The following is a 21,214-nucleotide window of genomic DNA, read 5'->3' as shown; positions in this document are numbered from 1 at the left end:
GACAGACAGATGGGAAAGACAGACAGACAGACAGATGGGAAAGACAGACAGACAGACAGATGGGAAAGACAGACAGACGGGAAAGACAGACAGACGGGAAAGACAGACAGACGGGAAAGACAGAGAGATGGGAAAGAGAGAGAGATGGGAAAGACAGACAGATGGGAAAGACAGACAAACAGACAGATGGGAAAGACAGACAGACAGACAGATGGGAAAGACAGACAGACAGACAGATGAGACAGACAGTAGAGACAGACAGTAGAGACAGACAGACAGACGCGACAGACAAACAGACAGACGCACGGGAAGAGAGAGACAGGAGAGAGTCAGTCAGTCACCCCTTGTTCAATTAAAGAGAGTTAGTCAGGACAATATAGAAATGAGGAAAAACACCATATTGGTTAAGGACTAGGTCTATTTCCACGATGTATGAAGAGAGAGTTAGAATTATAATTCTAAGGAAGAGAACAATCCACTGACTGTAAATATATTAGAATATAAGACATCTACCAGGTTGTTGAACTTTAGCTGCCTCCTCTTTGACATCTCCTTCCTTCTTCCCTTCCTTCCCTCCTTTCTCCTTCTTGGTCAGCGACTGCCATTTGGACACGATGCTGGTCATGTCCGGTAGAACCTACAGAGAGAACATGGACGCCCCCCCCCCTGAGTTCAGTTGATCTCCTTCACTCTGTTGATGTTGTGCAGCAGTCAGTGTGAGAGAACCTGTTTGCTGGTGCAGAGTGGTCATTCAGTCAGATAAAAGGTGCTTATCATTGGCTCTACATGGGCAGTATTGCATTTAGTTTAGTAGCTAGGAGGTCTACTGTATGTTGTCTACCCCAGTAGGTCCACAGTTCTACAGTAGGTCCACAGTCCTACAGTAGGTCCACAGTTCTACAGTAGGTCCACAGTCCTACAGTAGGTCCACAGTTCTACAGTAGGTCCACAGTACTACAGTAGGTCCACAGTAGGTCCACAGTCCTACAGTAGGTCCACAGTCCTACAGCAGGTCCACAGTAGGTCCACAGTCCTACAGTAGGTCCACAGTCCTACAGTAGGTCCACAGTACTACAGTAGGTCCACAGTACTACAGTAGGTCCACAGTACTACAGTAGGTAGGAGGTCGACTGTATGTTGTCTTTCCCAGTAGCTCCACAGTAGTACAGTAGGTCCACAGTAGTACAGTAGGTTTACAGTACTACAGTAGGACTACAGTACTAAATCTACAGAATCACTTTTATTCTCCAAGTACATTTACACAAACCTGGAATTTCACTAAGTGAATTAGTGCTGCCAGCAATAGATACATATAAAGACAGACTACAGACAGACAGACAAGGCAGACAGACTACAGACAGGAGTTTAGACAAAGTCAACATACAGTATATACAATATAACTACAGTAAACATAAAAGTCTATGTTACCTCCCTGTACTGCTGTGTGAAGTCCTGTACCGCTGTGTGAAGTCCTGTACGTTACCTCCCTGTACCGCTGTGTGAAGTCCTGTATGTTACCTCCCTGTACCGCTGTGTGAAGTCCTGTATGTTACCTCCCTGTACCGCTGTGTGAAGTCCTGTATGTTACCTCCCTGTACCGCTGTGTGAAGTCCTGTACCGCTGTGTGAAGTCCTGTATGTTACCTCCCTGTACCGCTGTGTGAAGTCCTGTATGTTACCTCCCTGTACTGCTGTGTGAAGTCCTGTATGTTACCTCCCTGTACCGCTGTGTGAAGTCCTGTACCGCTGTGTGAAGTCCTGTATGTTACCTCCCTGTACTGCTGTGTGAAGTCCTGTATGTTACCTCCCTGTACCGCTGTGTGAAGTCCTTTATGTTACCTCCCTGTACTGCTGTGTGAAGGCCTGTATGTTACCTCCCTGTACCGCTGTGTGAAGTCCTGTACCGCTGTGTGAAGTCCTGTATGTTACCTCCCTGTACTGCTGTGTGAAGTCCTGTATGTTACCTCCCTGTACCGCTGTGTGAAGTCCTGTATGTTACCTCCCTGTACTGCTGTGTGAAGTCCTGTATGTTACCTCCCTGTACCGCTGTGTGAAGTCCTGTATGATACCTCCCTGTACCGCTGTGTGAAGTCCTGTATAATACCTCCCTGTACCGCTGTGTGAAGTCCTGTATGTTACCTCCCTGTACCGCTGTGTGAAGTCCTGTATGTTACCTCCCTGTACTGCTGTGTGAAGTCCTGTATGTTACCTCCCTGTACCGCTGTGTGAAGTCCTGTATGTTACCTCCCTGTACCGCTGTGTGAAGTCCTGTATGTTACCTCCCTGTACTGCTGTGTGAAGTCCTGTACCGCTGTGTGAAGTCCTGTATGTTACCTCCCTGTACCGCTGTGTGAAGTCCTGTATGTTACCTCCCTGTACCGCTGTGTGAAGTCCTGTATGTTACCTCCCTGTACCGCTGTGTGAAGTCCTGTATGTTACCTCCCTGTACCGCTGTGTGAAGTCCTGTACTGCTGTGTGAAGTCCTGTATGTTACCTCCCTGTACCGCTGTGTGAAGTCCTGTACTGCTGTGTGAAGTCCTGTATGTTACCTCCCTGTACTGCTGTGTGAAGTCCTGTATGTTACCTCCCTGTACCGCTGTGTGAAGTCCTGTATGTTACCTCCCTGTACTGCTGTGTGAAGTCCTGTATGTTACCTCCCTGTACCGCTGTGTGAAGTCCTGTATGTTACCTCCCTGTACCGCTGTGTGAAGTCCTGTACCGCTGTGTGAAGTCCTGTATGTTACCTCCCTGTACTGCTGTGTGAAGTCCTGTATGTTACCTCCCTGTACCGCTGTGTGAAGTCCTGTACCGCTGTGTGAAGTCCTGTATGTTACCTCCCTGTACTGCTGTGTGAAGTCCTGTATGTTACCTCCCTGTACCGCTGTGTGAAGTCCTGTATGTTACCTCCCTGTACCGCTGTGTGAAGTCCTGTATGTTACCTCCCTGTACTGCTGTGTGAAGTCCTGTATGTTACCTCCCTGTACCGCTGTGTGAAGTCCTGTACCGCTGTGTGAAGTCCTGTATGTTACCTCCCTGTACCGCTGTGTGAAGTCCTGTACCGCTGTGTGAAGTCCTGTATGTTACCTCCCTGTACCGCTGTGTGAAGTCCTGTACTGCTGTGTGAAGTCCTGTATGTTACCTCCCTGTACCGCTGTGTGAAGTCCTGTATGTTACCTCCCTGTACCGCTGTGTGAAGTCCTGTATGATACCTCCCTGTACCGCTGTGTGAAGTCCTGTACTGCTGTGTGAAGTCCTGTATGTTACCTCCCTGTACCGCTGTGTGAAGTCCTGTATGTTACCTCCCTGTACCGCTGTGTGAAGTCCTGTACCGCTGTGTGAAGTCCTGTATGTTACCTCCCTGTACTGCTGTGTGAAGTCCTGTATGTTACCTCCCTGTACCGCTGTGTGAAGTCCTGTATGTTACCTCCCTGTACCGCTGTGTGAAGTCCTGTACCGCTGTGTGAAGTCCTGTATGATACCTCCCTGTACCGCTGTGTGAAGTCCTGTATGATACCTCCCTGTACCGCTGTGTGAAGTCCTGTATGATACCTCCCTGTACCGCTGTGTGAAGTCCTGTATGTTACCTCCCTGTACTGCTGTGTGAAGTCCTGTATGTTACCTCCCTGTACCGCTGTGTGAAGTCCTGTACCGCTGTGTGAAGTCCTGTATGTTACCTCCCTGTACCGCTGTGTGAAGTCCTGTATGATACCTCCCTGTACCGCTGTGTGAAGTCCTGTATGATACCTCCCTGTACTGCTGTGTGAAGTCCTGTACCGCTGTGTGAAGTCCTGTACCGCTGTGTGAAGTCCTGTATGTTACCTCCCTGTACTGCTGTGTGAAGTCCTGTATGTTACCTCCCTGTACCGCTGTGTGAAGTCCTGTATGTTACCTCCCTGTACTGCTGTGTGAAGTCCTGTATGTTACCTCCCTGTACCGCTGTGTGAAGTCCTGTATGATACCTCCCTGTACCGCTGTGTGAAGTCCTGTATGATACCTCCCTGTACCGCTGTGTGAAGTCCTGTATGATACCTCCCTGTACCGCTGTGTGAAGTCCTGTATGTTACCTCCCTGTACCGCTGTGTGAAGTCCTGTATGTTACCTCCCCTGTACCGCTGTGTGAAGTCCTGTATGTTACCTCCCTGTACCGCTGTGTGAAGTCCTGTATGTTACCTCCCTGTACCGCTGTGTGAAGTCCTGTATGTTACCTCCCTGTACCGCTGTGTGAAGTCCTGTATGTTACCTCCCTGTACCGCTGTGTGAAGTCCTGTATGTTACCTCCCTGTACCGCTGTGTGAAGTCCTGTATGTTACCTCCCTGTACCGCTGTGTGAAGTCCTGTATGTTACCTCCCTGTACCGCTGTGTGAAGTCCTGTATGTTACCTCCCTGTACCGCTGTGTGAAGTCCTGTATGTTACCTCCCTGTACCGCTGTGTGAAGTCCTGTATGTTACCTCCCTGTACCGCTGTGTGAAGTCCTGTACCGCTGTGTGAAGTCCTGTATGTTACCTCCCTGTACTGCTGTGTGAAGTCCTGTATGTTACCTCCCTGTACTGCTGTGTGAAGTCCTGTATGTTACCTCCCTGTACTGCTGTGTGAAGTCCTGTATGTTACCTCCCTGTACTGCTGTGTGAAGTCCTGTATGTTACCTCCCTGTACCGCTGTGTGAAGTCCTGTATGTTACCTCCCTGTACCGCTGTGTGAAGTCCTGTATGTTACCTCCCTGTACCGCTGTGTGAAGTCCTGTATGTTACCTCCCTGTACCGCTGTGTGAAGTCCTGTATGTTACCTCCCTGTACTGCTGTGTGAAGTCCTGTATGTTACCTCCCTGTACCGCTGTGTGAAGTCCTGTACCGCTGTGTGAAGTCCTGTATGTTACCTCCCTGTACCGCTGTGTGAAGTCCTGTACCGCTGTGTGAAGTCCTGTATGTTACCTCCCTGTACCGCTGTGTGAAGTCCTGTACTGCTGTGTGAAGTCCTGTATGTTACCTCCCTGTACCGCTGTGTGAAGTCCTGTATGTTACCTCCCTGTACCGCTGTGTGAAGTCCTGTATGTTACCTCCCTGTACCGCTGTGTGAAGTCCTGTATGTTACCTCCCTGTACCGCTGTGTGAAGTCCTGTACCGCTGTGTGAAGTCCTGTATGTTACCTCCCTGTACCGCTGTGTGAAGTCCTGTACCGCTGTGTGAAGGCCTGTATGTTACCTCCCTGTACTGCTGTGTGAAGTCCTGTATGTTACCTCCCTGTACTGCTGTGTGAAGTCCTGTACCGCTGTGTGAAGTCCTGTATGATACCTCCCTGTACCGCTGTGTGAAGTCCTGTATGTTACCTCCCTGTACCGCTGTGTGAAGTCCTGTATGTTACCTCCCTGTACCGCTGTGTGAAGTCCTGTATGTTACCTCCCTGTACCGCTGTGTGAAGTCCTGTATGTTACCTCCCTGTACCGCTGTGTGAAGTCCTGTATGTTACCTCCCTGTACCGCTGTGTGAAGTCCTGTATGTTACCTCCCTGTACCGCTGTGTGAAGTCCTGTACCGCTGTGTGAAGTCCTGTATGTTACCTCCCTGTACCGCTGTGTGAAGTCCTGTACTGCTGTGTGAAGTCCTGTATGTTACCTCCCTGTACCGCTGTGTGAAGTCCTGTATGTTACCTCCCTGTACCGCTGTGTGAAGTCCTGTATGTTACCTCCCTGTACCGCTGTGTGAAGTCCTGTATGTTACCTCCCTGTACCGCTGTGTGAAGTCCTGTACCGCTGTGTGAAGTCCTGTATGTTACCTCCCTGTACCGCTGTGTGAAGTCCTGTACCGCTGTGTGAAGGCCTGTATGTTACCTCCCTGTACTGCTGTGTGAAGTCCTGTATGTTACCTCCCTGTACTGCTGTGTGAAGTCCTGTACCGCTGTGTGAAGTCCTGTATGATACCTCCCTGTACCGCTGTGTGAAGTCCTGTATGTTACCTCCCTGTACCGCTGTGTGAAGTCCTGTATGTTACCTCCCTGTACCGCTGTGTGAAGTCCTGTATGTTACCTCCCTGTACCGCTGTGTGAAGTCCTGTATGTTACCTCCCTGTACCGCTGTGTGAAGTCCTGTATGTTACCTCCCTGTACCGCTGTGTGAAGTCCTGTATGTTACCTCCCTGTACCGCTGTGTGAAGTCCTGTATGTTACCTCCCTGTACCGCTGTGTGAAGTCCTGTATGTTACCTCCCTGTACCGCTGTGTGAAGTCCTGTATGTTACCTCCCTGTACTGCTGTGTGAAGTCCTGTACCGCTGTGTGAAGTCCTGTATGTTACCTCCCTGTACCGCTGTGTGAAGTCCTGTATGTTACCTCCCTGTACCGCTGTGTGAAGTCCTGTATGTTACCTCCCTGTACCGCTGTGTGAAGTCCTGTATGTTACCTCCCTGTACCGCTGTGTGAAGTCCTGTATGTTACCTCCCTGTACTGCTGTGTGAAGTCCTGTATGTTACCTCCCTGTACCGCTGTGTGAAGTCCTGTATGTTACCTCCCTGTACCGCTGTGTGAAGTCCTGTATGTTACCTCCCTGTACCGCTGTGTGAAGTCCTGTATGTTACCTCCCTGTACCGCTGTGTGAAGTCCTGTATGTTACCTCCCTGTACTGCTGTGTGAAGTCCTGTATGTTACCTCCCTGTACTGCTGTGTGAAGGCCTGTATGTTACCTCCCTGTACCGCTGTGTGAAGTCCTGTACCGCTGTGTGAAGTCCTGTATGTTACCTCCCTGTACCGCTGTGTGAAGTCCTGTATGTTACCTCCCTGTACTGCTGTGTGAAGTCCTGTATGTTACCTCCCTGTACCGCTGTGTGAAGTCCTGTATGTTACCTCCCTGTACTGCTGTGTGAAGTCCTGTACCGCTGTGTGAAGTCCTGTATGTTACCTCCCTGTACCGCTGTGTGAAGTCCTGTATGTTACCTCCCTGTACCGCTGTGTGAAGTCCTGTATGTTACCTCCCTGTACCGCTGTGTGAAGTCCTGTATGTTACCTCCCTGTACCGCTGTGTGAAGTCCTGTATGTTACCTCCCTGTACCGCTGTGTGAAGTCCTGTATGTTACCTCCCTGTACCGCTGTGTGAAGTCCTGTATGTTACCTCCCTGTACCGCTGTGTGAAGTCCTGTATGTTACCTCCCTGTACCGCTGTGTGAAGTCCTGTATGTTACCTCCCTGTACCGCTGTGTGAAGTCCTGTATGTTACCTCCCTGTACCGCTGTGTGAAGTCCTGTATGTTAGCTCCCTGTACCGCTGTGTGAAGTCCTGTATGTTACCTCCCTGTACCGCTGTGTGAAGTCCTGTATGTTACCTCCCTGTACCGCTGTGTGAAGTCCTGTATGTTACCTCCCTGTACCGCTGTGTGAAGTCCTGTATGTTACCTCCCTGTACCGCTGTGTGAAGTCCTGTATGTTACCTCCCCTGTACCGCTGTGTGAAGTCCTGTATGTTACCTCCCTGTACCGCTGTGTGAAGTCCTGTATGTTACCTCCTGTACCGCTGTGTGAAGTCCTGTACCGCTGTGTGAAGTCCTGTATGTTACCTCCCTGTACTGCTGTGTGAAGTCCTGTATGTTACCTCCCTGTACTGCTGTGTGAAGTCCTGTATGTTACCTCCCTGTACTGCTGTGTGAAGTCCTGTATGTTACCTCCCTGTACTGCTGTGTGAAGTCCTGTATGTTACCTCCCTGTACCGCTGTGTGAAGTCCTGTATGTTACCTCCCTGTACCGCTGTGTGAAGTCCTGTATGTTACCTCCCTGTACCGCTGTGTGAAGTCCTGTATGTTACCTCCCTGTACCGCTGTGTGAAGTCCTGTATGTTACCTCCCTGTACTGCTGTGTGAAGTCCTGTATGTTACCTCCCTGTACCGCTGTGTGAAGTCCTGTACCGCTGTGTGAAGTCCTGTATGTTACCTCCCTGTACCGCTGTGTGAAGTCCTGTACCGCTGTGTGAAGTCCTGTATGTTACCTCCCTGTACCGCTGTGTGAAGTCCTGTACTGCTGTGTGAAGTCCTGTATGTTACCTCCCTGTACCGCTGTGTGAAGTCCTGTATGTTACCTCCCTGTACCGCTGTGTGAAGTCCTGTATGTTACCTCCCTGTACCGCTGTGTGAAGTCCTGTATGTTACCTCCCTGTACCGCTGTGTGAAGTCCTGTACCGCTGTGTGAAGGCCTGTATGTTACCTCCCTGTACTGCTGTGTGAAGTCCTGTATGTTACCTCCCTGTACTGCTGTGTGAAGTCCTGTACCGCTGTGTGAAGTCCTGTATGATACCTCCCTGTACTGCTGTGTGAAGTCCTGTATGTTACCTCCCTGTACCGCTGTGTGAAGTCCTGTATGTTACCTCCCTGTACCGCTGTGTGAAGTCCTGTATGTTACCTCCCTGTACCGCTGTGTGAAGTCCTGTATGTTACCTCCCTGTACCGCTGTGTGAAGTCCTGTATGTTACCTCCCTGTACCGCTGTGTGAAGTCCTGTATGTTACCTCCCTGTACCGCTGTGTGAAGTCCTGTATGTTACCTCCCTGTACCGCTGTGTGAAGTCCTGTATGTTACCTCCCTGTACTGCTGTGTGAAGTCCTGTACCGCTGTGTGAAGTCCTGTATGTTACCTCCCTGTACCGCTGTGTGAAGTCCTGTATGTTACCTCCCTGTACCGCTGTGTGAAGTCCTGTATGTTACCTCCCTGTACCGCTGTGTGAAGTCCTGTATGTTACCTCCCTGTACCGCTGTGTGAAGTCCTGTATGTTACCTCCCTGTACCGCTGTGTGAAGTCCTGTATGTTACCTCCCTGTACTGCTGTGTGAAGTCCTGTATGTTACCTCCCTGTACTGCTGTGTGAAGTCCTGTATGTTACCTCCCTGTACCGCTGTGTGAAGTCCTGTATGTTACCTCCCTGTACCGCTGTGTGAAGTCCTGTATGTTACCTCCCTGTACCGCTGTGTGAAGTCCTGTATGTTACCTCCCTGTACTGCTGTGTGAAGTCCTGTATGTTACCTCCCTGTACTGCTGTGTGAAGGCCTGTATGTTACCTCCCTGTACCGCTGTGTGAAGTCCTGTACCGCTGTGTGAAGTCCTGTATGTTACCTCCCTGTACCGCTGTGTGAAGTCCTGTATGTTACCTCCCTGTACTGCTGTGTGAAGTCCTGTATGTTACCTCCCTGTACCGCTGTGTGAAGTCCTGTATGTTACCTCCCTGTACTGCTGTGTGAAGTCCTGTACCGCTGTGTGAAGTCCTGTATGTTACCTCCCTGTACTGCTGTGTGAAGTCCTGTATGTTACCTCCCTGTACCGCTGTGTGAAGTCCTGTATGTTACCTCCCTGTACCGCTGTGTGAAGTCCTGTATGTTACCTCCCTGTACCGCTGTGTGAAGTCCTGTATGTTACCTCCCTGTACCGCTGTGTGAAGTCCTGTATGTTACCTCCCTGTACCGCTGTGTGAAGTCCTGTATGTTACCTCCCTGTACCGCTGTGTGAAGTCCTGTATGTTACCTCCCTGTACCGCTGTGTGAAGTCCTGTATGTTACCTCCCTGTACCGCTGTGTGAAGTCCTGTATGTTACCTCCCTGTACCGCTGTGTGAAGGCCTGTATGTTACCTCCCTGTACCGCTGTGTGAAGTCCTGTATGTTACCTCCCTGTACTGCTGTGTGAAGTCCTGTATGTTACCTCCCTGTACCGCTGTGTGAAGTCCTGTATGTTACCTCCCTGTACCGCTGTGTGAAGTCCTGTATGTTACCTCCCTGTACTGCTGTGTGAAGTCCTGTACCGCTGTGTGAAGTCCTGTATGTTACCTCCCTGTACTGCTGTGTGAAGTCCTGTATGTTACCTCCCTGTACCGCTGTGTGAAGTCCTGTATGTTACCTCCCTGTACCGCTGTGTGAAGTCCTGTATGTTACCTCCCCTGTACCGCTGTGTGAAGGCCTGTATGTTACCTCCCTGTACCGCTGTGTGAAGTCCTGTATGTTACCTCCCTGTACCGCTGTGTGAAGTCCTGTATGTTACCTCCCTGTACCGCTGTGTGAAGTCTGTTACCTTGCCGAGTGCCTCCCTGTACCGCTGTGTGAAGTCCTGTACCGCTGTGTGAAGTCCTGTATGTTACCTCCCTGTACCGCTGTGTGAAGTCCTGTATGTTACCTCCCTGTACTGCTGTGTGAAGTCCTGTATGTTACCTCCCTGTACCGCTGTGTGAAGTCCTGTATGTTACCTCCCTGTACCGCTGTGTGAAGTCCTGTATGTTACCTCCCTGTACTGCTGTGTGAAGTCCTGTACCGCTGTGTGAAGTCCTGTATGTTACCTCCCTGTACTGCTGTGTGAAGTCCTGTATGTTACCTCCCTGTACCGCTGTGTGAAGTCCTGTATGTTACCTCCCTGTACCGCTGTGTGAAGTCCTGTATGTTACCTCCCTGTACCGCTGTGTGAAGGCCTGTATGTTACCTCCCTGTACCGCTGTGTGAAGTCCTGTATGTTACCTCCCTGTACCGCTGTGTGAAGTCCTGTATGTTACCTCCCTGTACCGCTGTGTGAAGTCCTGTATGTTACCTCCCTGTACCGCTGTGTGAAGTCCTGTATGTTACCTCCCTGTACCGCTGTGTGAAGTCTGTTACCTTGCCGAGCGCCTCCCTGTACTGCTGTGTGAAGTCCTCCATGGTGGCTGGGGTGTATAGATCAGAGGCGAGCCACACAGAGCGGTCCAGACACAACTCCATGTTCCTCTGAGCTCTCTTCAGAAGGAAGGGCATCAGGGACAAGGTCGTGTGCTGCACCACCGCGTTGGCAAACTGGGACAGACACACAGAGGAAAGATGGGTAAACAGCCCAGAGCTGGAAACATTGGGCAACAGTTATCACCACCAAAGTGAAAAGTCTGCTAAATAACCATTATTCTGTAACACGCGAGGCGCCCGTGAACTCACGTTGATGCCCTGCGTGAAGAAGGCCTTGTTACAGACGGGAGGAAGTGATGTCACCAGCACCATGGACAGGAGGCGGGGCAGAGGGACAACCTCTCTGGTCTGGAAGGCCTTGGATACCTCTGGCTGAGACTCGTAGATCTGAAAAGACAGGAGAGAGTAGTCACAACAGCTAGCAAAATGACAGTGCCTATGATCGACGAGACAAGGGACGGCCAATGGTGACAGTCTCGGCAGATTCCCATTTTGTTTGTTGATTTCTGTATGCCGTCTCACTGCGATGTCTGATCTCTATACATTTACACAATAGAATACAGCTTAGAATTCTCTATGTTGTTGGTACCAAACGTTACAGACAGAACTGTCCCCGAGGTTTGAAACGTAACAAAATAACTTTATAAAACCCAATAATACAATGAAACAAACAGTTTCATAAAAACCTTCTTGAGCAGAGTGATGTTGTCCGTCCAGGCAGATTTGAGGCGAGGGGTGAAGGAGTACTGTGTCTCCTTGAAGAACCTGGGCAGGATGTCAGGGCTGACCCTGAGTATATTGACCACCAGATCAGAGACCAGGTCATCCTCTGTAGCCTGTTTCAGCCCCACCACAAACTGCAGGAGCACAATGTTACCAGCCCTGTACAGACAGACACACAACAACAAGATCAGGTCTATGTCTACTGTACAGACAGACACACAACAACAAGATCAGGTCTATGTCTACTGTACAGACAGACACACAACAAGATCAGATCTATGTCTACTGTACAGACAGACACACAACAACAAGATCAGGTCTATGTCTACTGTACAGACAGACACACAACAACAAGATCAGGTCTATGTCTACTGTACAGACAGACACACAACAAGATCAGGTCTATGTCTACTGTACAGACAGACACACAACAACAAGATCAGATCTATGTCTACTGTACAGACAGACACACAACAACAAGATCAGGTCTATGTCTACTGTACAGACAGACACACAACAACAAGATCAGGTCTATGTCTACTGTACAGACAGACACACAACAAGATCAGGTCTATGTCTACTGTACAGACAGACACACAACAACAAGATCAGGTCTATGTCTACTGTACAGACAGACACACAACAACAAGATCAGATCTATGTCTACTGTACAGACAGACACACAACAACAAGATCAGATCTATGTCTACTGTACAGACAGACACACAACAAGATCAGGTCTATGTCTACTGTACAGACAGACACACAACAACAAGATCAGGTCTATGTCTACTGTACAGACAGACACACAACAAGATCAGGTCTATGTCTACTGTACAGACAGACACACAACAACAAGATCAGGTCTATGTCTACTGTACAGACAGACACACAACAACAAGATCAGGTCTATGTCTACTGTACAGACAGACACACAACAAGATCAGATCTATGTCTACTGTACAGACAGACACACAACAAGATCAGGTCTATGTCTACTGTACAGACAGACACACAACAACAAGATCAGGTCTATGTCTACTGTACAGACAGACACACAACAACAAGATCAGGTCTATGTCTACTGTACAGACAGACACACAACAAGATCAGGTCTATGTCTACTGTACAGACAGACACACAACAACAAGATCAGATCTATGTCTACTGTACAGACAGACACACAACAAGATCAGGTCTATGTCTACTGTACAGACAGACACACAACAACAAGATCAGGTCTATGTCTACTGTACAGACAGACACACAACAAGATCAGGTCTATGTCTACTGTACAGACAGACACACAACAAGATCAGGTCTATGTCTACTGTACAGACAGACAGACACACAACAAGATCAGATCTATGTCTACTGTACAGACAGACACACAACAAGATCAGGTCTATGTCTACTGTACAGACAGACACACAACAAGATCAGGTCTATGTCTACTGTACAGACAGACACACAACAACAAGATCAGGTCTATGTCTACTGTACAGACAGACACACAACAACAAGATCAGGTCTATGTCTACTGTACAGACAGACACACAACAAGATCAGGTCTATGTCTACTGTACAGACAGACACACAACAAGATCAGGTCTATGTCTACTGTACAGACAGACACACAACAATATCAGGTCTATGTCTACTGTACAGACAGACACACAACAACAAGATCAGGTCTATGTCTACTGTACAGACAGACACACAACAAGATCAGGTCTATGTCTACTGTACAGACAGACACACAAGATCAGGTCTATGTCTACTGTACAGACAGACACACAAGATCAGGTCTATGTCTACTGTACAGACAGACACACAACAACAAGATCAGGTCTATGTCTACTGTACAGACAGACACACAACAACAAGATCAGGTCTATGTCTACTGTACAGACAGACACACAACAACAAGATCAGGTCTATGTCTACTGTACAGACAGACACACAACAACAAGATCAGGTCTATGTCTACTGTACAGACACACAACAACAAGATCAGATCTATGTCTACTGTACAGACAGACACACAACAACAAGATCAGGTCTATGTCTACTGTACAGACAGACACACAACAAGATCAGATCTATGTCTACTGTACAGACAGACACACAACAACAAGATCAGGTCTATGTCTACTGTACAGACAGACACACAACAACAAGATCAGGTCTATGTCTACTGTACAGACAGACACACAACAAGATCAGGTCTATGTCTACTGTACAGACAGACACACAACAACAAGATCAGGTCTATGTCTACTGTACAGACAGACACACAACAAGATCAGGTCTATGTCTACTGTACAGACAGACACACAACAAGATCAGGTCTATGTCTACTGTACAGACAGACACACAACAACAAGATCAGGTCTATGTCTACTGTACAGACAGACACACAACAACAAGATCAGATCTATGTCTACTGTACAGACAGACACACAACAACAAGATCAGGTCTATGTCTACTGTACAGACAGACACACAACAACAAGATCAGGTCTATGTCTACTGTACAGACAGACACACAACAACAAGATCAGGTCTATGTCTACTGTACAGACAGACAGACAACAAGATCAGGTCTATGTCTACTGTACAGACAGACACACAACAAGATCAGGTCTATGTCTACTGTACAGACAGACACACAACAACAAGATCAGGTCTATGTCTACTGTACAGACAGACACACAACAACAAGATCAGATCTATGTCTACTGTACAGACAGACACACAACAACAAGATCAGGTCTATGTCTACTGTACAGACAGACACACAACAAGATCAGGTCTATGTCTACTGTACAGACAGACACACAACAACAAGATCAGGTCTATGTCTACTGTACAGACAGACACACAACAACAAGATCAGATCTATGTCTACTGTACAGACAGACACACAACAACAAGATCAGATCTATGTCTACTGTACAGACAGACACACAACAACAAGATCAGGTCTATGTCTACCGTACAGACAGACACACAACAAGATCAGGTCTATGTCTACTGTACAGACACACAACAACAAGATCAGATCTATGTCTACTGTACAGACAGACAGACACACAACAAGATCAGGTCTATGTCTACTGTACAGACAGACACACAACAAGATCAGGTCTATGTCTACTGTACAGACAGACACACAACAAGATCAGGTCTATGTCTACTGTACAGACAGACACACAACAACAAGATCAGGTCTATGTCTACTGTACAGACAGACACACAACAAGATCAGGTCTATGTCTACTGTACAGACAGACACACAACAAGATCAGGTCTATGTCTACTGTACAGACAGACAACCACAACTTCAGGAGGGTGATGGAGAAATAGAAAGAGAGAAGAGAGAACACAGAGGAGAGAGAGAGAGGAGAGATAGAGGAGAGAGACCAATGGGAGAGAGAGAGAACAGAGAGGATGAGAGATGGGAGAGAAAACAGACAGATAGAGAGGAGAGCGAGGGGAGAGAAAGAGGAGAGATAGGATGCATCAGATTCATGACTGACCTGCCGGCAGTTCCAAAGCTGGGGTCATAGAAACTGATGCCGTGTTTCCTGGAGCAGCATAGATCCAGGAGGAAGTTGTGAACCAGTTTCCTCACGACCATCTTCCCTGCTTCCTCTGCATTCTCTGCCATCTGAAGAAATGGACACTCAGTGATGATTGTGAGTGAGAATAATAATAATGCTTATATTTGTCCTCGTACAAGTGTGTAACGGAAATGTGTTTCATGCATATCCCGATGCCCCCCCGAGACACCCCCAGGGAGTGGGGTCACGGCCAGGGTCACCGTTGTCCAGCGCCCCTGGAGCGATTAGGGTTAAGTGCCTTGCTCGAGGGCACAGCAACAGATTTTTCATCTTGTCGGCTCCGGGATTCAAACCAGTGACCTTTCGGTTACTGGCCCAAAGCTCTGAGAGAGAGAGAGAGAGAGAGAGGGGGAGATAGCGAGAGAGAGGGGGAGATAGCGAGAGAGAGGGGGAGATAGCGAGAGAGAGGGGGAGATAGCGAGAGAGAGGGGAGATAGCGAGAGAGAGGGGGAGATAGCGAGAGAGGGGGAGATAGCGAGAGAGAGGGAGATAGCGAGAGAGGGGGAGATAAAGAGAGGGGGAGATAAAGAGAGGGGGAGATAAAGAGAGGGGGAGATAAAGAGAGGGGGAGATAAAGAGAGGGGGAGATAAAGAGAGGGGGAGATAAAGAGAGGGGGAGATAAAGAGAGGGGGAGATAGCGAGAGGGGGAGATAGCGAGAGGGGGAGATAGCGAGAGGGGGAGATAGCGAGAGGGGGAGATAGCGAGAGGGGGAGATAAAGAGAGGGGGAGATAAAGAGAGAACTAGGGGACAGATCCATTACCTTGCTGTCGTCTGTGCTTGCATCCACAATGCCATTCCACCTGTAGAGAGATGCAATCTGGGCCAGGAGAGATGGGGTGAAGAATCGCACTTTCTGGGTCTTACTGATAGCCTGTCGCTGGACCACCTACAGCAGAGGAAACACATCCCTGTCACCCATAATCCCTCTCCGGCGCGCCAGGTCACCAGGCCGCTCATTATGACGCTTACCTGTCACTATCGTTAAGCACACCAGCGCCTCATCAGCCTCACCTGGACTCCATAACCTGCCTGATTACCTTCCCTAAATCTGTCACTCCCTTTGGTTCTTCCTGTCTGATTACCTTCCCTAAATCTGTCACTCCCTTTGGTTCTTCCTACCTGATTACCTTCCCTAAATCTGTCACTCCCTTTGGTTCTTCCTGTCTGATTACCTTCCCTAAATCTGTCACTCCCTTTGGTTCTTCCTGTCTGATTACCTTCCCTAAATCTGTCACTCCCTTTGGTTCTTCCTGTCTGATTACCTTCCCTAAATCTGTCACTCCCTTTGGTTCTTCCTGTCTGATTACCTTCCCTAAATCTGTCACTCCCTTTGGTTCTTCCTACCTGATTACCTTCCCCTAAATCTGTCACTCCCTTTGGTTCTTCCTGTCTGATTACCTTCCCTAAATCTGTCACTCCCTTTGGTTCTTCCTGTCTGATTACCTTCCCTAAATCTGTCACTCCCTTTGGTTCTTCCTGTCTGATTACCTTCCCTAAATCTGTCACTCCCTTTGGTTCTTCCTGTCTGATTACCTTCCCTAAATCTGTCACTCCCTTTGGTTCTTCCTGTCTGATTACCTTCCCTAAATCTGTCACTCCCTTTGGTTCTTCCTGTCTGATTACCTTCCCTAAATCTGTCACTCCCTTTGGTTCTTCCTGTCTGATTACCTTCCCTAAATCTGTCACTCCCTTTGGTTCTTCCTGTCTGATTACCTTCCCTAAATCTGTCACTCCCTTTGGTTCTTCCTGTCTGATTACCTTCCCTAAATCTGTCACTCCCTTTGGTTCTTCCTACCTGATTACCTTCCCTAAATCTGTCACTCCCTTTGGTTCTTCCTGTCTGATTACCTTCCCTAAATCTGTCACTCCCTTTGGTTCTTCCTGTCTGATTACCTTCCCTAAATCTGTCACTCCCTTTGGTTCTTCCTGTCTGATTACCTTCCCTAAATCTGTCACTCCCTTTGGTTCTTCCTGTCTGATTACCTTCCCTAAATCTGTCACTCCCTTTGGTTCTTCCTGTCTGATTACCTTCCCTAAATCTGTCACTCCCTTTGGTTCTTTCCCTCTGCGTTATTGTTACTGTTCCAGAGTTCATGTCTGTACGCTACCCGTGTTTGTTTTGTTCTGTGTTTATTAAATACACTCCCTGAACGTGCTTCCCGACTCCCAGCGTACACATTATAATCACTTAAAGTCTGCAGGTATAAACCATTACGATGCAGTTATTAATGTACTATAATACTTGTCATAAGTATGTACAAGCACCTTATAATGTCTCCTAATCATCCTGACTAAATAGCCATTTTCATTCATTACCCTGAAAAGTCACTGAGACAAGAGATTAGGCCCTACCTTAGTCTGCAGAGTAGACAGAATCAGGTTGACAGTGGATATACGATCCTCCTTCAGTCCGCTGCTTAGAATGTCTGGCAGGAAATCTGACAAACAATAAAACATTTCATCATCAGACAATGGGAAGGCAGGCCTATATTCCTACAGTGGTGATTACGATCCTCCTTCAGACAAGGGGAAGGCAGGCCTATATTCCTACAGTGGTGATTACGATCCTCCTTCAGACAAGGGGAAGGCAGGCCTATATTCCTACAGTGGAGATACGATCCTCCTTCAGACAAGGGGAAGGCAGGCCTATATTCCTACAGTGGTGATTACGATCCTCCTTCAGACAAGGGGAAGGCAGGCCTATATTCCTACAGTGGTGATTACGATCCTCCTTCAGACAATGGAAAGGCAGGCCTATATTCCTACAGTGGTGATTACGATCCTCCTTCAGACAAGGGGAAGGCAGGCCTATATTCCTACAGTGGTGATTACGATCCTCCTTCAGACAAGGGGAAGGCAGGCCTATATTCCTACAGTGGAGATACGATCCTCCTTCAGACAAGGGGAAGGCAGGCCTATATTCCTACAGTGGTGATTACGATCCTCCTTCAGACAAGGGGAAGGCAGGCCTATATTCCTACAGTGGAGATACGATCCTCCTTCAGACAATGGAAAGGCAGGCCTATATTCCTACAGTGGAGATACGATCCTCCTTCAGACAAGGGGAAGGCAGGCCTATATTCCTACAGTGGTGATTACGATCCTCCTTCAGACAAGGGGAAGGCAGGCCTATATTCCTACAGTGGAGATTACGATCCTCCTTCAGACAATGGAAAGGCAGGCCTATATTCCTACAGTGGAGATACGATCCTCCTTCAGACAATGGAAAGGCAGGCCTATATTCCTACAGTGGTGATACGATCCTCCTTCAGACAAGGGGAAGGCAGGCCTTTATTCCTACAGTGGTGATAGGATCCTCCTTCAGACAAGGGGAAGGCAGGCCTATATTCCTACAGTGGTGATACGATCCTCCTTCAGACAAGGGGAAGGCAGGCCTATATTCTTACAGTGGTGATGGGATCCTCCTTCAGACAAGGGAAAGGCAGGCCTATATTCTTACAGTGGTGATACGATCCTCTTTCAGACAAGGGGAAGGCAGGCCTATATTCCTACAGTGGAGATACGATCCTCCTTCAGACAAGGGGAAGGCAGGCCTATATTCCTACAGTGGTGATTACGATCCTCCTTCAGACAAGGGGGAAGGCAGGCCTATATTCCTACAGTGGAGATACGATCCTCCTTCAGACAATGGAAAGGCAGGCCTATATTCCTACAGTGGAGATACGATCCTCCTTCAGACAATGGAAAGGCAGGCCTATATTCCTACAGTGGTGATACGATCCTCCTTCAGACAAGGGGAAGGCAGGCCTTTATTCCTACAGTGGTGATAGGATCCTCCTTCAGACAAGGGGAAGGCAGGCCTATATTCCTACAGTGGTGATACGATCCTCCTTCAGACAAGGGGAAGGCAGGCCTATATTCCTACAGTGGTGATTACGATCCTCCTTCAGACAAGGGGAAGGCAGGCCTATATTCCTACAGTGGTGATAGGATCCTCCTTCAGACAAGGGGAAGGCAGGCCTATATTCCTACAGTGGTGATAGGATCCTCCTTCAGACAAGGGGAAGGCAGGCCTATATTCCTACAGTGGTGATAGGATCCTCCTTCAGACAAGGGGAAGGCAGGCCTATATTCTCAAGCTTATTTTATTTGTAATATTCTTGTTGTATTTTCTGTCATTTTGAAATGCAGTATAATCCTGACCTTTCATCTCCAGTAGTTGTCCAATAGTAGCGTTGTCACCAGAGACCAGGAAGGAGAGGGCAAACTGGGTGTAAGCCATGCGGACATCAGGTTTACCCTAGAGAGAGATCACAGAATACCAGTCATTAGAGAAGTATCATTATAACCTCAATCCAAGCCCTGGTTGGGACATAGTTTTTGGGACATAGTTTTTCCTGGTCAGCTCAAACAGTCAGGAGGATGACATATTGACACTAAAGAGAACTATAAACCAAGTGGGTTTTCAACAACACTAAAAGAGAACTATAAACCCTCATACAGAGGGAGCGTCCCAAACGGCGCCCTATTCCCTATGGACCCTGGTCAAAAGTAATGCACTATATAGGGAATAGAGTGCCATTTAGGATGGACACAGACACTGACCAGGTCTCTTACCATCTTATCCTTCCTCTTGGCCAAAGCAGACAGGCCTTTGGTGAAGTGGAAGTGGCTGAAGACTTCCCTGGCTGTGTCCGCTCCCTGGGACACCATGGCTGACAGGAAACTCAGGCACTGACGGACAAACCTGGCTCAGAAGAAACGACAACACTATGTTAGAATGAGAGACGTACACACACACACACACACACACACACACACACACACACACACACACACACACACACACACACACACACAAAATCTGGATTTCATTCAAACAAAAGTTGCTTCGTGTTCCAACATACCTGTGGTTCTCTGAGTGTAGGGATGTCTGTATGAGTTTCATATAGCTGGAGACAACCTTCTTGACTATAGTGGATCCCACCATGCTGAAATGAGAGAGATCACTGGCCGTACGCAGCAGAATCATCTCCAAACTCTGGAAGATCACCAACATCTGGACAGAGACAAGGACAATGTGATGTCTAACAGATTATTACATGGTGTGTGTATATATATATATATATGACTGATTTCCAGTGAACAGGAGACTGACAGAAGCTAATGCTAGTACTCTCCATACTTCACTCTCCATCTGCTTGTCTCCCTCCAGCAGTTTGAATATCTCAGAGCACTCCATGGAGATCTTGATGTAACCCTCAACAACGTCATACAGGTCAGGACACGGCAGCTTCTTCGCTGTGGTGATGAATGTATCCAAGCCTGCAGTGCAGAGAGAACACGTTTTTTAAAAAAAACAGACAGTAGTTGTTTAGTAATGACATATTCAACGACAAATACAACTAGCACCTTTGATAATTGACATACATTTTTTGTTTGTTTGTTGCAGAGTGTAAAACAAAGAGTGAAATCCTATCACTGCCATGTTGAGAACAATACGTTATTGCGTCGTTGTAGGTAGAGAATTGCTTGTAGAAAGAAGTTCGATGAAATATTGTCTCGCAAGGACTTTTGATGAGGCTAAGAAGATGCATGTTGCGATTCTTTACCAACATCCTAACATTGTGTAGGCATGATTGTTTAGTGTCAAAAAATGTCTAGTGTTGCGTCAATGAGCCTAGTAGCTAATAGCGACACTGCCACTCACCCTTCATTGCCTTGGTCGGCTCCTTCAACATGGCTTTAAAAACGGTTCCATTAAACTCTGCTGTCTCAGATACTTTAACTTTCTTCACATGCGTTTTGGACTCATCCACTTCACTCGACCGTTTCTTCCCCATCTTATTTTGAGAGGTAAACCGAAAAAGCGATCAAATAGTTTTAGCCAACGGTCTTGCTGGCCACACATGTGAGAATCTAAACAGAAATGTGTTCTTCTGTCAATGTGTCCGGGCGAGCTCCATTTCCCCCGTCACTTTGGTTCCGGGCTGTGCAATCAGTGAGAATTCTCCCTTTACGCTCACGTACAATATTCCTCAAATATAAATCATTCATTCAAATAAAGAATTTAGACTGACAGTCTTGTTTCTTTTATTTCCTCTTCAAGTTCATTGGAAAGAACATAGAGAAAACATGATACAATACTTTATTAATAATGATAAAGTGCTATCTATCTGTAATGGATATCAAGTTTTGGTACATTAAACAGATCATTTACATTAATGTCCATGGCTGATGGCCACTGTA

General features: G+C 47.8%; 1 pseudogene; it reads right to left on the bottom strand.

Annotated features, from left to right (window-relative positions):
* Positions 1-20,918, bottom strand: part of LOC123724107 (nucleolar pre-ribosomal-associated protein 1-like) — a 69,227-nt pseudogene extending 48,309 nt beyond the window's left edge.
* Positions 20,919-21,214: the final 296 nt, after the last annotated feature.

Source organism: Salmo salar, chromosome ssa09 (genome assembly GCF_905237065.1).
Source record: "Salmo salar chromosome ssa09, Ssal_v3.1, whole genome shotgun sequence".
Lineage (NCBI taxonomy): Eukaryota > Metazoa > Chordata > Actinopteri > Salmoniformes > Salmonidae > Salmo > Salmo salar.
This window is presented reverse-complemented; position numbering and strand designations above follow the sequence as displayed.